The sequence below is a fragment of the Phacochoerus africanus genome, chromosome 13 (assembly GCF_016906955.1).
Source record: "Phacochoerus africanus isolate WHEZ1 chromosome 13, ROS_Pafr_v1, whole genome shotgun sequence".
In the NCBI taxonomy this organism is placed as follows: domain Eukaryota; kingdom Metazoa; phylum Chordata; class Mammalia; order Artiodactyla; family Suidae; genus Phacochoerus; species Phacochoerus africanus.
Window position 1 is genome coordinate 68,826,641 of NC_062556.1, and position 14,046 is coordinate 68,840,686.

A 14,046-nucleotide genomic window follows, 5' to 3' on the forward strand; every position below is an offset into this window, starting at 1 on the left:
TAATTCATCTAGTTGAATTGTATCAGCCTAGCAGGAAAGTATGTAAATATGTGACCCTTACCTCGTTTCTAAATGGATGCTGTGCTGATAGATTTATCAGTTCCATTAAAGAACTTTGGGGAACTTTGGAATTTCAGCAATTGTTCCCTTGGAGGCTGAAAACCCAACCTGATCTCATACTGGGACCATTCTGGTCTGCATATTTCCACAATTTGCCTTTGCTACTAATATGACAGCAAGACACAAATAACTGTTTCTAATAATATCAGATGGAGTCGTGGAGGACAGCATTTTAATGTAGTAAAAGACCTCCCCGCGGGGTTGTTATTGCTACTATAGAACAGCAGCTACACAGTTGCAACTGGAGTCTCTTAATTGATTCGTTTAATTAGCAAGAGCTGAAGCTTAGGCTGTATCTTGTCAACTGATATCATAGGACCCCAAATCTGTATCCTTCATATCTGTGGATACAGAAACATCATCAAAAGTTCTACTTTTTCTGTGCTCGCTTTCGCAGCACATATACTAAAATTGAAACAATACAGAGAAGATTAGCATGGCCCCTGCACAAGGATGACACACACATTCGTGAAGCGTTCCATATTTTTGTGTAGGTCGAAGACGTGGCTCGGATCCTGCATTGCTGTGGCTCTGGCGTAGGTCCGATTAGACTCCTAGCCTGGGAACCTCCATATGCTGCAGGTGCAGCCCTAAAAAGGAAAAGGACAAAAGACCAAAAAAAAAGTTCTACATTTTCTGAAAACTCACAGATATTGAATTTTATTAAACTCTCATTTGATTAAAATCCAAATAGTTGGCAAATGAAAAAGAACTAGGGTTGTTCTTGCTTTTCTTTACCGGTACTCTTTTGAGAAGTAAATTATGTCATACATTTTTGGTTATTATTGTCTTCTAAAAATAAACATCCAGAGAACTTCTTTGGTTTTCCATACCTTAGAAATCCCTCTGTTTATGTGTCTGACTCATCTCTAGTCTTTATTTGCCTTTTTCTTCCTTCTCTGTTCCATCCCTTTCTCTGTATCAGTGGGGTTTCAGGCGTGACACAATGGCTTGTTGGGATTTCTTGCACCCTAGTTCCATGTCCCAGCCCCTGGGCAGCCACCCGAGCTTTCCATGCGTGCTTAGCCCTTGGCAGGACACCTGACTGAGCTACCTGGGACTTGGCCCACTTTAACCCAAGTTGCACTGGTCCCAGTTTCCTCAGATGGGGAAAAGAGGGAGGACTGGAAAGTGTCTGGCATGGAACCCCAGAGCCACTTCCGCCCCAAACACGCAGGGCTCCACCCCCACGGTCAGGCTCTTCTTATTCCTGACTCTTTTCCTGTCCAGCCATAGAAAGCAGGTGGCTACAGGCTAGACGCTGTGGAAGGTTCATGAAGTCTGTCTGTTCTTTTGATAGTTTTGTAATGCTAAGAAGTGTATCTATGGCAGCCATCCTGCATTCATTTCCCCCAGTTTTCAAAATTTCAGCCAAAATGTGGGTAAAATAAGATTTTATTGGAAAGGGCCCTAAATGCAGTCCATTTTTTTTTTTTTTTTTAAGCCATGTCTTCTTTGTGTGGAAGTTCCCAAGCCAGGGATTTAACCCACGCCACAGCAGTGACAACACCCTCCCCTTACCCACTGGGCCACCAGGGACCTCTTAAATGCAATCTGAATCTTGAACACGGTTTTTGCGGTTACGTGTTTTCTGTGTAGCAGTAGGACAAAATTAAGAATGAACTTTTAGACTCTAAGTTTACTAGAAAGTAAACTTAGAGTCTAAGTGTGAAATTGGCTTGCTGGATATAATTTGAAAGTGCAGTTGTTAATATCCCATTGTGTGAGGCATTTTGAAGAAAAATTTAAAAGAAGTCGTGGACTGCTTGCTTTGCTACTTGCTAGGAGGTGTGCCTGATGAATGTGGCTTGGTCTCTGCCCTTAAGTGGCACAGGGGCTTCAGGAAGACACTGACCAACCAATCTCACGAGTACACAGGAAGAGCCGAGATGGGTCATGCCAAGGCTGATGTGCTGGCAAGGAAAATTATAGACCTGTTAGCCATACTGCTTCTTTTCTGATAAAAATCCTATTTATAAATAGATAAAATATAGACTGCAGGGCATAGGTCTTTGATTAAGAAGCTACATTTCATCCCCCACTAGACAAGTACATTCTTTAGTGGGCGTGCCTAATGCCTAGCAGCTATTGGGAGTCGTAGTAGTCAGGCATCTTGTATTGATTGGTTATTGTTGTGTGATGGACGTTGAGTTCTGGTAATTCAAAGAAAAAGGACCTCTCTGCCGGAAGTAAGCGCACTGTCCACTAAGGATAAAGAAATATTAGTGTGACAAGGGTGAAAATAGAGGTTTGTGGGCAGTAGAGGTTTTCTGGGGCTTGGGAAAAGGAAGTGGAGGAATTTGAAAAGCTCCCTGTGAATATGTCCAGCTCATGCTTAGTCTTTTAGGATGGAGTTTGCAAGCAGGGAAAGGCATTTCAGATAGAGAGGAACAGCATCTGCACCAGCCCTGAGACAAGCATGTTCAGAAACTGTACTTTGTGATGATGATGGAGAAAGCAAAGGGAATAAATGAATAAAATAAATGAGGGTATAGAGTGATGGGTCACCCAAGTGTTTAAAGAAAAGCAGGCCAGCTAGTGAGGGTGGCAGACAGGTGACAGAGTTGTGGTGGAAGGGACGATGGAGCGGCAGGAGCTGGGTGTTGTGGGACCCTGCTGAAGAGATTGGACTCCATTCTCTGGACGTTGAAGGGTTTGAAAGAAGAGCGTCTCAGTATCACCTGAGGTGTGTTTTGTTTTGTTTTAATTTTACATTTAATTTTAAAGAGAGAGAGTGGGCAAAGGAAGAAGAGGTACATTTGAAAGCCTCCCCCTGAGGACCCAGAGTCTAGTTTTATGTCTCACGGAGAATTGGTGATGCTGGGGTTTCTAGATGTGATCAGCGATGCAGGGAGCCATGGCGCAAAACCAGAGGAGAAGTGCAGGAGAGGAAAGGCGGCGGAGGTGGGGCGTTGGGTTTCTGACCACCTTAAGTCTGAAATGCCAGGGGGACATCTCGGATGTAAAGGGTGAGCATGTCATTGGTCTTTGTGGACATCAAGCAGTGAAGCCCTGTAGGAAATGAGATCACCTGCGGGGACAGTCACGCGGGAGGGGACAGGCCCAGGACGGATACCTGGCAGATGCCCACATCCAAGAGGAAGGCTTCTAGCATCATCTTCTAGCCTGGTTTTTAATATAACCATTTAAAAATGACATTATCTAGTGTCCAAATCATTTCTATTGTATGTGGCTATTGGAAGCCAATTTAGTGCAACCTCAATCATGATTTCACAGTATCCTAGGGTGTCTCTAATTATTTCAAAGAATCTGAAAATCCTGCTGCCATCTGCCAAAGATCCTCAAAATTAATTTTAATGAATAACATGATGCCTTACTCTTGTGTCATGTCTTAGGGTTTTAGAATGCTTACTTGATTCCACTCAATTTCTGAGGTAGACAAGCCATGTAGCACCTTAGAGTTAGTTGTAAAAATCACACACACAACACTCTGAAATGTTTTCAGTTTAAAATATTTGCAATTACTCAGTCGTATATTCACAAGAAATTCTGTAAACTACCAGCAAGTTAGTGAATTTTGGGGAGTATACTAAGTCAGGCTTGATTTCTTGGATTTAAAAATCCCGTAGCTTCCACTTGCTAGCTTTGAGAACTTGAACAACTTACTTAAATTCTCTGGTCCTCAATTTTCTTTTTTTTTTTTCGTCTTTTTGTCTTTGCCAGGGCTGCACCTGCGGCATATGGAGGTTCCCAGGCTAGGAGTCCAATTGGAGCTGTAGCCACGGCCTACGCCAGAGCCACAGCAACGCAGGATCCAAGCCTCGTCTGTGACCTACGCCACAGCTCACGGCAACACCGGATCCTTAACCCACTGAGCAAGGCCGGGGATGGAACCGCAACCTCCTGGTTACTAGTCGGATTCGTTAACCACTGAGCCACGACGGGAACTCCCTGGTCCTCAATTTTCTTAGCAGCAAAACATCTGCTTTTATGGAATTGGTAATGGTTGAGTAAGAAAATGTTGGTAAAATGCTTGAAAATACTGGGAACTTGGCATTGAGTAGCTCAACTATCCCAAATATTGAATACTATCTCCTTCCGCAGTCATTTTGCCTCACTTTTTTCCCTCCTTTTTCTTACTTTTCTTTGGGGACGTGCTGTCGTCTGCAATTGTAATCTCAACTGAGATCACACTTGCTAGGCAATCTACCGAAAAATTCAGGAGGAAAATATTGCTCTTTTATTTGGAAAGTCTAATTTTTGTTCATCCTGTGATTTGACTTCTTCAAGCAGTTTGCCATCAAACGCTAAATTAAAAGACGAATTTAAAGCTGACCGGTGGCAGCAAGACACTTAACAACCTCTGCCTCCTTGAAGAGTCATGAAGTTCACCAATAACAACCTTGAGTGGGAAGTCTTTGGTGTCTTGGGTTTCAAAGGCCAAATACTTTTGATATAGGACCCGTTATGATGGTGCTTGTGGGATTCTGTGTACCAGCCTCACTTTGAAAGGTTATTATTTTCGGTAAACCATTTAAGGCCACTGTGGTGTAGTACTCTGTATTGCTGATCTTTCATACGTAAAATTAATTGATTTTTTGTTTACCTTATGGTGCAAATGATGCAGAAATGGCAGCTCTTTCTCATGGAAGCCAAGTCAGACAGTGGTTCTTGAACTTGAGCATATGTAAGAATCACCTGGAAAGCTTTGCCAAAAATGCAAATCTCCAGATTGCAGTGAAGCTGAATCCCTAGATTTGAGTTAAGTCCTGAGGATCTACATTTGTAGAAATCATTTTAAAAGAGCCCAAGATTAGTATTTGGAATATATTTTCACACTTAATGTAGAATTAGTATCTAGTATCTAGGAAACGGATACCAAAAATTACATTATATTACTGCTGTTATGAATCGAGCATAGGAACAATATTCTGGGTATTTCTTGTTATAATAAGTGGATAGGACAAGCATCTGATAATTTGAACTAATTAACTGATTAATGTATATGATCATAATACAGATATATTTTTTAAGCAAGGAGAGGCATGATGGGACCAAAAGTAAGATTAAGCCCATAGTATCATCAACTGTATCTTTTAATTTTACTTAGCAACTGCACAGTGCTAGATTGTCTGAATTATTTCAAGTCCTAGACCCACAAGGTAGTGGTAATTTTTATTTCTGGCCTAGATCAGGGTTTTTCAGCCTTGACAGTAGTGACACTCTGAACTGGATAGTTTTTGGTTATAGGAGACAGCTCTAGGGATTATGAGAGTTTGCAGCATCCCTGGTCTCTGCCCACTAGATGCCAGAACACCTCCCCAGATATAACAACCAAAAGTGTCTGCAGACATTGCCAGATGGCCCTGGGGGTAGAGATGCAGCACCCCAGTTGAGAACCAGTGGCCTAGACTGTATGTAATATAGTTGGGATTTCAGAGTTTTCTTTCCCATTTCATTTATAATGTTCTAAAGCTGAGCTCTCTCTCTAGAACAAATGTGATATTTCTCAGTGGCCGAAAGCTTACAAGGTCTTATATACCTCCTGACCTACTCAGATGCCTTATGCAAAGAAAATACCTAGCTACCCTCATGTTTGATTTGACTTAGGAACGTGATTAACTATTGGCCGTGGGGGTTACTTATTCTTAGTGTTCTCAGTGGGCTCCTATGTCAGCTCTGCCATGGATGGTCATTCCTGAAAGATAGGCCAAGTTCTAGTTTGTGAAACTGCATTCCGTTCTTTTGGATCATTTTAACCACTGGCGTAGCCGGTACTGTTACCGTTTACGTGGGACTCTCATATCCAGAGTCCTCAGCAAGAGTGTTTGCAGAAGTCACAGCTCTTCAATGGCCTCCACTTTGACTTTTGTCCTGTCATCATCCTGGTGAGATGCATCAAGTGGAGTATGTCACACCTGTCCCCTCCCAGTGGCAGCTGTGAAGAAATATTGCTCTGCTCTTTTCCAACTAGCATTTAATTGCCTAGCTCTTTAGTATTTTGTGGCTCTTTCCCCCATGTGTGGGAAGCATGTGGCAGGCTGCCTGGCAAGGCTTGGGAGAGTCCAGTAGTATTAGGATCTCAAGTATGTACTCTGAGAGGTAGCTTTCCCAAGCCGGCATATGCTCTGTATGGTGTAAATTCTCAAGATTGTGGGGGACAGCTAAGGTAATTACTAAGGTATCAGTGTTAATTACCTAGGTAATTACCAAGTGTCAGGGGACACGAGAAACTGCCAAGTACCCTTGTTTGAAATGGAACCCCTGCCTTATTGAAGGGTAGGGGAATAATTAGTATGTGAGTTCTAACAGTCACCTTGGAGTTCAGCTGTGTCCTAGAGCTCCAACCAACCCTTTCCTGTCACAGAGGAGGTGATGGCACTGCCGGAAACATACAGATGAGTGATTTGTCGGAATGGCTCATATAGTTAGGGAGTTAGGGCAGCCACAGAACACATGCAAGGCCAGAGCTAATGACAAACCTCGGCCTCCTGACACAGGCACGGGTGCGGTTGGGCTTTGGGACCTCCTGTGACCCTCCGCCTTTCGGAATTACTCCCGACGACCTGGTGGAGGAGGCTGGGGGAGGGGGCTGACCCTCCTCTTCTGGGTTTGGACTTAGAGCCTAGAGTGCTGGAGGTCTGTGCCCTTTGGCTCCCCATGCGAGTTGCTTTCATATTGCTTTTTAGGAAAGGTTATGTTTCTCCAAGTAATTATTGTGGATATTAAAAATAGATTAACATTGCAGTTTGGTATCGAGCCTTTCCTCTCAATCAGGACGTAAGGAAGCCTCAGCCCCCGGCGACGGTGATGAGGGTGTGGAATATACGCTAGTGTGTTAGGAAAGACGCAGTGTCCCTGGGCCAGTATTTAACCTCTCTTTCTCCACCCTCCACTGTTCGATTGAGCCAAACTTTTGAGAACTTTTGGAAGATTTTAGGAATAACGCAGGCAGTTACTGAAACACAGGTGCCTGGCAATATTTGCAATACTGCAGGTCTAAACCAGTGGTTCGCAGCCCAGGTGGTTGTGCTCCCTGGGGACCTTTGGCAGTGTCTGGGGACCTTTTGGTTGTTACAAGTGGTGGGCTGCTCCTGGAATCTGATGGGTAAATGTCTTTAAATTTATTGCAAGCATTGCCGACCAAAGAGGCTTCTGAACATCCTGTAATAAACAAGACCTCCCCCTGCAAAAGAATTGTCTGACCTAAATGTCACTGGTGCCAGAGTGTCCTTGTCCAGACAGTAAGTATGGAAGGGCACATAAACACCTGTGACCATCTCCCCACCCCTTCACAAAGCCCTAACCCTCTGCAGACTCACTCTTACCTGCCCCCTGGACAAGCCGTCTGCAGCTCTTCTGCTCTAGGTCTAGATTATCTCATGCAGCCCTAATTCGTAAACAGACAAAACTACAGGCACCTTGATTGTCTTAGGGGCACCACTGGGCCCCATGTACACGTATGTCATGTGCGTTGGTTTACTGTCTGGTCCTGACATTGATGACTCTCTTTGTGAGCATCTGTGTCTTCACAGCATTTTGACCAGTATCAGTCCTACAAATGAAGTGTTTCTCTTAATCAGCGCCTGCAGTTATGATCCAAAGGACTCTGACGTTGGTCTTTTAATATTCTTGATTATGTCTACATTTCTTTTCTTTTTCTTCTTTTTGACTTTTCAGTGCTGCACCCACAGCATCTGGAGGTTCCCAGGCTACGGGTTGAATCGGAGCTGTAGCCCCTGGCCTGTGCCACTGCCACAGCCACGCAAGATCCCAACTACATCTGCAACCTACACCACAGCTCACGGCAATGCCGGATCCTTAAGCCACTGAGCAAGGCCAGGGATTGAACCTGCGTCCTCCTAGATGCTACTCAGATGCGTTTCCCCTGCGCCACAACGGGAACTCCTCTCCATTTCCTTTTAAAAAGAATGCTTTTCACAGTTCAAGTTTGCCCATCGGTGGAGTAGAGTTTTCTTGTTGGACCATCTCTGTTACTGCCACAGCTGTGTAGAGTGAAAGATCCATTAGATAGTGTTGTCTCCATTTATCAGTTGGTTGCAGGTAAACCTACATAAACACTTGCCATGTGCTCCACCCGGGCCTCAGCAGGTCTGAGCTTTCGACAAAGCCTGTTTCTTCCAAGAGGCAGCTCTTGTGGCTTGAAGCGGAGCTTGTGAGGAGGTGAGAGTGGTGCCCTGGCAGGAGCTTCATGGCCTCGCCCCTCAGTGACCACCCCTGCACGCCTGGCCGCCCTGGCGCTCAGTGCTCTTGCTTGTCTGGTCTTCACTCAGCGCGGGTTCTGCCAGGTACCTGCAGGATTTTTATTTATGGAGGGGACCTAGTGCCAACACAGAGAGGTTAATGCTGCTGAAAGGATCTGTTACTTCCACTTCCCAAGAGAAGGGCCTTCCCCACCCCGTCTACCCTGTGCCACCCAGGGCCACTGGGGAAGCACCAGGTTTGGTAGGAGGCGAAATGGAGTGACGGGGAAGCACGGGCAGAGGCCTTTATCAGGGTTTCTGCCAAACAGGCAGAGCAGGGCTGGGTAAACAGTTTAGGATTGACGAGTCTGCACAATGTCGGTGGGATTTGACTTAGGGGTGGTCTCTAGTTGTCTGGCACCTGGCCCTGGGATGGTTTGGGGCAGGAAGTTGGTGGCTTGGTGTACAAGTTAGATCACGGTGGTGGCTGCTTGAGGATGAGAGCGGGCTCCCGGGTTCTTAGGCGTGAGCTCGCCTGGGGTGGGAGGGGCACACTCACTCCGGTCAAGTCTTCAGATATAAAATCATTGTAAGATACAGAGATAGAAACCCATGATTAACGCACAGAGAACCTGGGAACATTCAGATCCAAGGAAACTAGTGTCCAGGAATGAAACTCACGTAGACTGATGTCTAACCAGCACGTGTGTGTATTAATTTGAGGTGAGGAAGATTTCTTCCAGTGACCAGGTCTTTAAATCTGCCCTCCAGAATGTTGACTGAGTAATGACACCAGAATAATTAAGAAACTAGTTAGGATGATTTCGGGACTAGTCTGGGTTACATGATAACGAGAGCGGAGGGGGACCCCAGTGTACCTGCACTGAGCCAAAACCTGGCAGATCACGTCTCATCTTCCTCCGGAAGACCTCGAGGCCACCTGCTCGCCCTTTCCTTTCCTGGGCTCAGCGCTGCTGCCATCTTCCCGCCGAGAGGACTCGTGCGCACACGCAGGCTGCAGCTGCCCAGACTCTCATCACAGACCTGCACGATGTACGTGTGCAGTGCTGCCTCCCTCAGGCTGGCACACAGACCACTTGGGTTGACATTTTGAGGGTCCCCAAGCTCTTGGGTCGCGCGCGTTGTCATAGACGGTTCGCTTCGCACTTCCGTGCGGAGTTTTACAAGCGCGCCTCTCGGAAGGTTCCTGAGAAGCGTCCATTGCTTAGGGGACACCCTCTGTGGTCCACAGACGGGAAAAAAGAAATGATGAAACGAGTCCTGAAAGATCTCCTTTCTAGCTCCAGTAATGCTTTAAACTGGCTGCGTGACCTTCCTGAACCTCAGTTTTCTTTGTTGTGACATGAAGGGTCGAGGTCGGTGACCTGCAAGGTCTTTCCGGGCACTGTCCTGCTCTGAGAATGATCGCACTGGTCACAACCTGCTGTTTGCTCCGCAACAGTAGCAAAACGTCGCCCATGCAACTCATCATTGCCTATCTTTTGATTTTTAAAGAATCTCCTGGCGTCTCACGGGGCAGACATCGCTGGCTTATCACACAATGCTGTTGTGTCCTGTCACTTGTTTTCTGGGGACAGCACATTGTGTGGCTACAGGCTCAGGGCTCATCATCAAGATGATGTGTTCTGCTTATGGTGACTTTTTTTGTGGTTTCTGGGGAAAAAATGCAGATGCTTTTCAATTATTCTAAGGGAATTTTGATTAACCCCCTGGGTAGAGTTCTCTGTACCACCTGCCATGGAGAAGCGAGTTTTATTGAACAGAAAGTATAGAATTGAATTGCTCATATTTGTTTTCTTTCTGGTGGCTATAGTATTTCAAGCTAAAGCATTTTAATAAATATTTAATAAATATCTGTCTAAAATGGGTCAAAACCGTTAGAAACTGAACCCCTTGTGTTCTTCAATTTCAAATGCAAATAAGTTAATTTGACTTCCAAGTTAAAGACTCACACTTTTATATATGTAAAAAGTAGTTTTTTGGGTTTTTTTTACTTCAGTAGTCAATATCCCACTTACTACATAATTCTAAGTATTGGCCCTGAGAAGTAGTTTTTTTACACTTATTATAACATTGCTGTATTTGCTGTTTTTGTAAATATGTTGCATGTTTACTATTTTTGTCTCTTGTGTGTTCATTTTTGCCTTTTGCCTCTGGCCAGAATACAGGTGCTTGATTTATAGAGAATTTGCAAATGGCTGCCTCTAAAACCTTTAAAAAATGTTTGCTGATATATCATTCCCATTCCACAGGATTCACCCATTGTACCAAGAGTACAGTTCATTATTTTTCAGTCTTCACGGAGCTGTGCACCCATCGCCACAGTCAGTTTTAGAGCATTTTCATCACTCCCAAAAGGAGTCCCAAACCTGTCAGTCACTCCCCGTTTTCTTTCAGCCCTGCCATCCCCTGGCAGCTCCTCGTCTACTCCCGGTCTCTGTCTATTTGCTATTCTGGGTGTTCCGTAGAAACAGGACCATGCAATATGTGGTCTTTGTGACTTTCTTTCACTTTATCTTGTTCTCAAAAGTTTATCCATGGTGTAGCATGAGAACTTCAAATTTTTTTTTGGTCAAGTAGTATTCCATTTTCTGGACATACCACAGCTTCAGTCTGGACACTTGAGTTGTTTCAGTCTTTTAAGCAAAGTATAAATAATGCTGCTGTGAACCCTCCTTTATACATGTTTTTGTTCGGATGAACATTTTCATTGTTCTGAAGTGTATACCTACAGGTGAGATTTCTGGGTGACCTGGCCATTCTGTGTTTGACTTTTGGAGGAACTTCCAGACTTTTCCAAAGTAGACTTTTCCACACCATTTTAGATTCCCCTCAGCAGTGTGTGAATGAGGCAGTTTCTCCACATCCATGCCAACGTGTGCTCCTGGCTTTTTGTGTTGTTACTGAGGTACAATTGACCCAACATTATGTTAGTTTCCAATGTATGACATAAAGATTCAGTATTTCTATGTGTTGTTAAATGACCACCACAGTTAGTCTTGTTAACACCTAATGCCTTTTTGATGCTAGGTGTGAGGACAGGACTCATTTTAAAATATTTTCTCCAGAGGATTCTTCCTTTTCCCTAGAATGCATAATAGATGCAAAAGTAGCCAAATCACGTTAGTTGTTTTGTTCATTAAAACAAACTTAACCCTAACAAAACAACAAAGCACACACACTTTAATTCTTGTACATTTTCTGTTACATTGCTGTCTCTTCCTTTCTCAAATGAAATGTTTTTTTTTTTTTTTATGTTAAGCAAGCAGTTCCTTTTATTTCCCTAGGCTTTTTTTTTTTTTTTTTAATGATAGCACATACTGTGTAGGAAGGTCATTACATAAAGAGAGGAAAGAAGAAGAATCAGCATCGAAGAGAAAGCTAATGCGGTTCCTATAATTTTTTAATAGGCATCTTGTAACATTTGAGATTTAAACCAACTAATAATATTTTTCGCACATTCCTGGGCAGTCCCGTCTTGTTGCCTGTGAGCTGACGGTTTGCTTTGGTAACTCACATTGTGAAAATATTTGCCAAAGCTTCAAATACCAGTGCTGTGATTCTTTAGTCATTTAGATATCAGTCCTGTTCTGTAGACCGACCACCTACATGTGTTTGTCAGGGCTGTAATAGCTGACACTGTATTTAATTAGCACTAATATTGTGTAGAAGGAAAACCATATTAAGAATCTTTCCGAGTCACTAGTTCGAAATTAGCAGAAGCTCAGAGGGAAAAGTCCTTGTCTGCGTTGCGCTGTTGTTTTGCATAGCCGTGGAAATTTGTGACCCATTTACTCATTCATTCATTCATTCATTCATTCACTCAACAAGCATTTCTCAGGTGCATATTATATGCGAGTCTGTGTTCTAGGTGCTGGGGAAATGGACTAATTTCCTAGGACAGAAATATGAATCACAAGTAAGTCCCCAGTGGCAACCAGCTGGTGTAAATACAGTGTAGTGAGTAAACGTTGCTGTGTCCACAGAGTCGCCTTTCGTAGCTCCTCGTTGCAAAACTGGAAGACGCTAAGCTCAGTTCTCAGAACCCTGTTGGGGGCGGTAGTGGTGGCAGGAAGCTCGAATAAGGGGGGAGGAGGAAGCCTTTGGATTCTGACGTTTGTCACTTTATTCTCCTTTTTTAAAGTTACGAGCCACGGAGTTCCCTGGTGGCTCAGTGGGTTAAGGATCTGGCATTGTCACTGCTCTAGCCTTGGTTACTGCTGTGGTGTGGGTTTGATCCCTGGCCTGAGAACTTCCACATGCTGTGAGCATGGCCAGATAAACAAAGTTAACAGCTGTGTTTTCATCTTGTGGTCTGAAATTTCTTTCCACAAATGACACAGTTCCTGGCACAATGTAATCACTCAACAAATTTAACTAGTATTGTGGAACTATGATTTATACCCAGGAATAAAGTTTTATTCACCTCTGCGAGACATGATCCTGGGAACTTTCTGGTTGCCATAGCTGTTTCCTAAGGGCAACTTATTTAATTTAGATCCAGAGCCTGTAACTCACTCGTTGTGACTGGTTCTCTGTTTCTCCGTTCTAGAACATTTCTATATGACACAGTCTTTTCCCCCGAAATAGCTAGTGTGGGGATGCCTCAGCTAGGTTGTCAGCTGGGTAGAGCGGTGGGTGCCAGCGCCCTGCAGAGAGCTTGGTGGGGGCCAGCAGAGGGAGGGAAAGGAGCGGGGGACGGGGAGGGATGTGGAGTCCAGGGAGAATTCAGATTCTCATCGGGAACGACGCAAGTTTGGTTTTAGGCTGAAGAGAAGGAGCCAGGGGAGAGGAGAAGTTGATAAAGCAGGGTCCCAGTGAAAGGGAAGGCCAGGCCCAGGGTCCCTGTGGAATGCCCAGGGCGCACAGGAAGAGCACAGCCTTTCTGGCTGGAGGGGCAGGGCTGAGGGTAGCTGTAGACCTGGGGAAATTTGCAGGGCGGCAGGCTGATTAGGAAACCCAGTGGGCTCTGTTTTCCTTTGTGAACGTGTTAATTCATTAACGTTAATGAATGAATAGTTATTCTATTGATATAACAAGCTTTTCTGCTGCAAAAGACCAGTGTGAGCACAAGTGTATTTCACTTAACTCTAATTTAGAGTGAAGATTCGTACTATTTTTAAAACCATGTGTACCATAGGTGCTATTTTATATTTATCTAATGTATCTAATAATGGAATCGGCCAAAAAGTGACTAAATTATCCAGATTTGACTTTGTGCTAACATCATACTTGGCTTACTCAATAGCCCTGAAGGTCAGCAAGAGATAAATTTGGCCCAGACTGGTCCTTTCCTGCATTCATCACTTAAAAAAAAAAGAACAGTGAGAACAAGCCATCTTTTACTTTTATAATTTTTAATCCATCATTAAAAGTAGAACTCGCTTTATGATCTAAAGAAGTACCATCTAAGTCTTTATATTAGGAACAAAAGTGAGCCTTTCAGGAAAAAAAGGAGCAGAGCTTAATCTGCATTAGCCCTTTGATGTATTTCTAGATTTTAAAAAGCTTCCCGTCGTTCCCAGCCACACTGAGACAGACCTGTGAGTCACGTGTCCAGCGATGCCGCTGTCCTTTCTCTTCAGCACGTGCTGAGCCAGAAACAGTGCTCCCGAACGGCCAGGGCTGGGCCCTCACACCCGGGACGCGTTAGCGCAGGTGTCGGCCTGATGGGCATTTCATGTCCCACTTCTTCAGGCAAAGACTCTTAAGTTAATGATTAGTTTGGAAAAATAAACGA

The 14,046-nt window shown here is 44.2% G+C and overlaps 1 protein-coding gene and 1 non-coding gene across 3 annotated transcripts in view; both read left to right on the forward strand.

Annotated features, from left to right (window-relative positions):
* The window catches only part of PCCA (propionyl-CoA carboxylase subunit alpha), a 363,296-nt gene that overhangs the window by 303,054 nt on the left and 46,196 nt on the right, over positions 1-14,046 (forward strand). The gene's annotated exons all lie outside the window — the stretch shown is intronic.
* On the forward strand, positions 502-608 carry LOC125113661 (U6 spliceosomal RNA). The gene has a single exon (XR_007131528.1). It is a non-coding gene; the product is annotated as a U6 spliceosomal RNA (small nuclear RNA).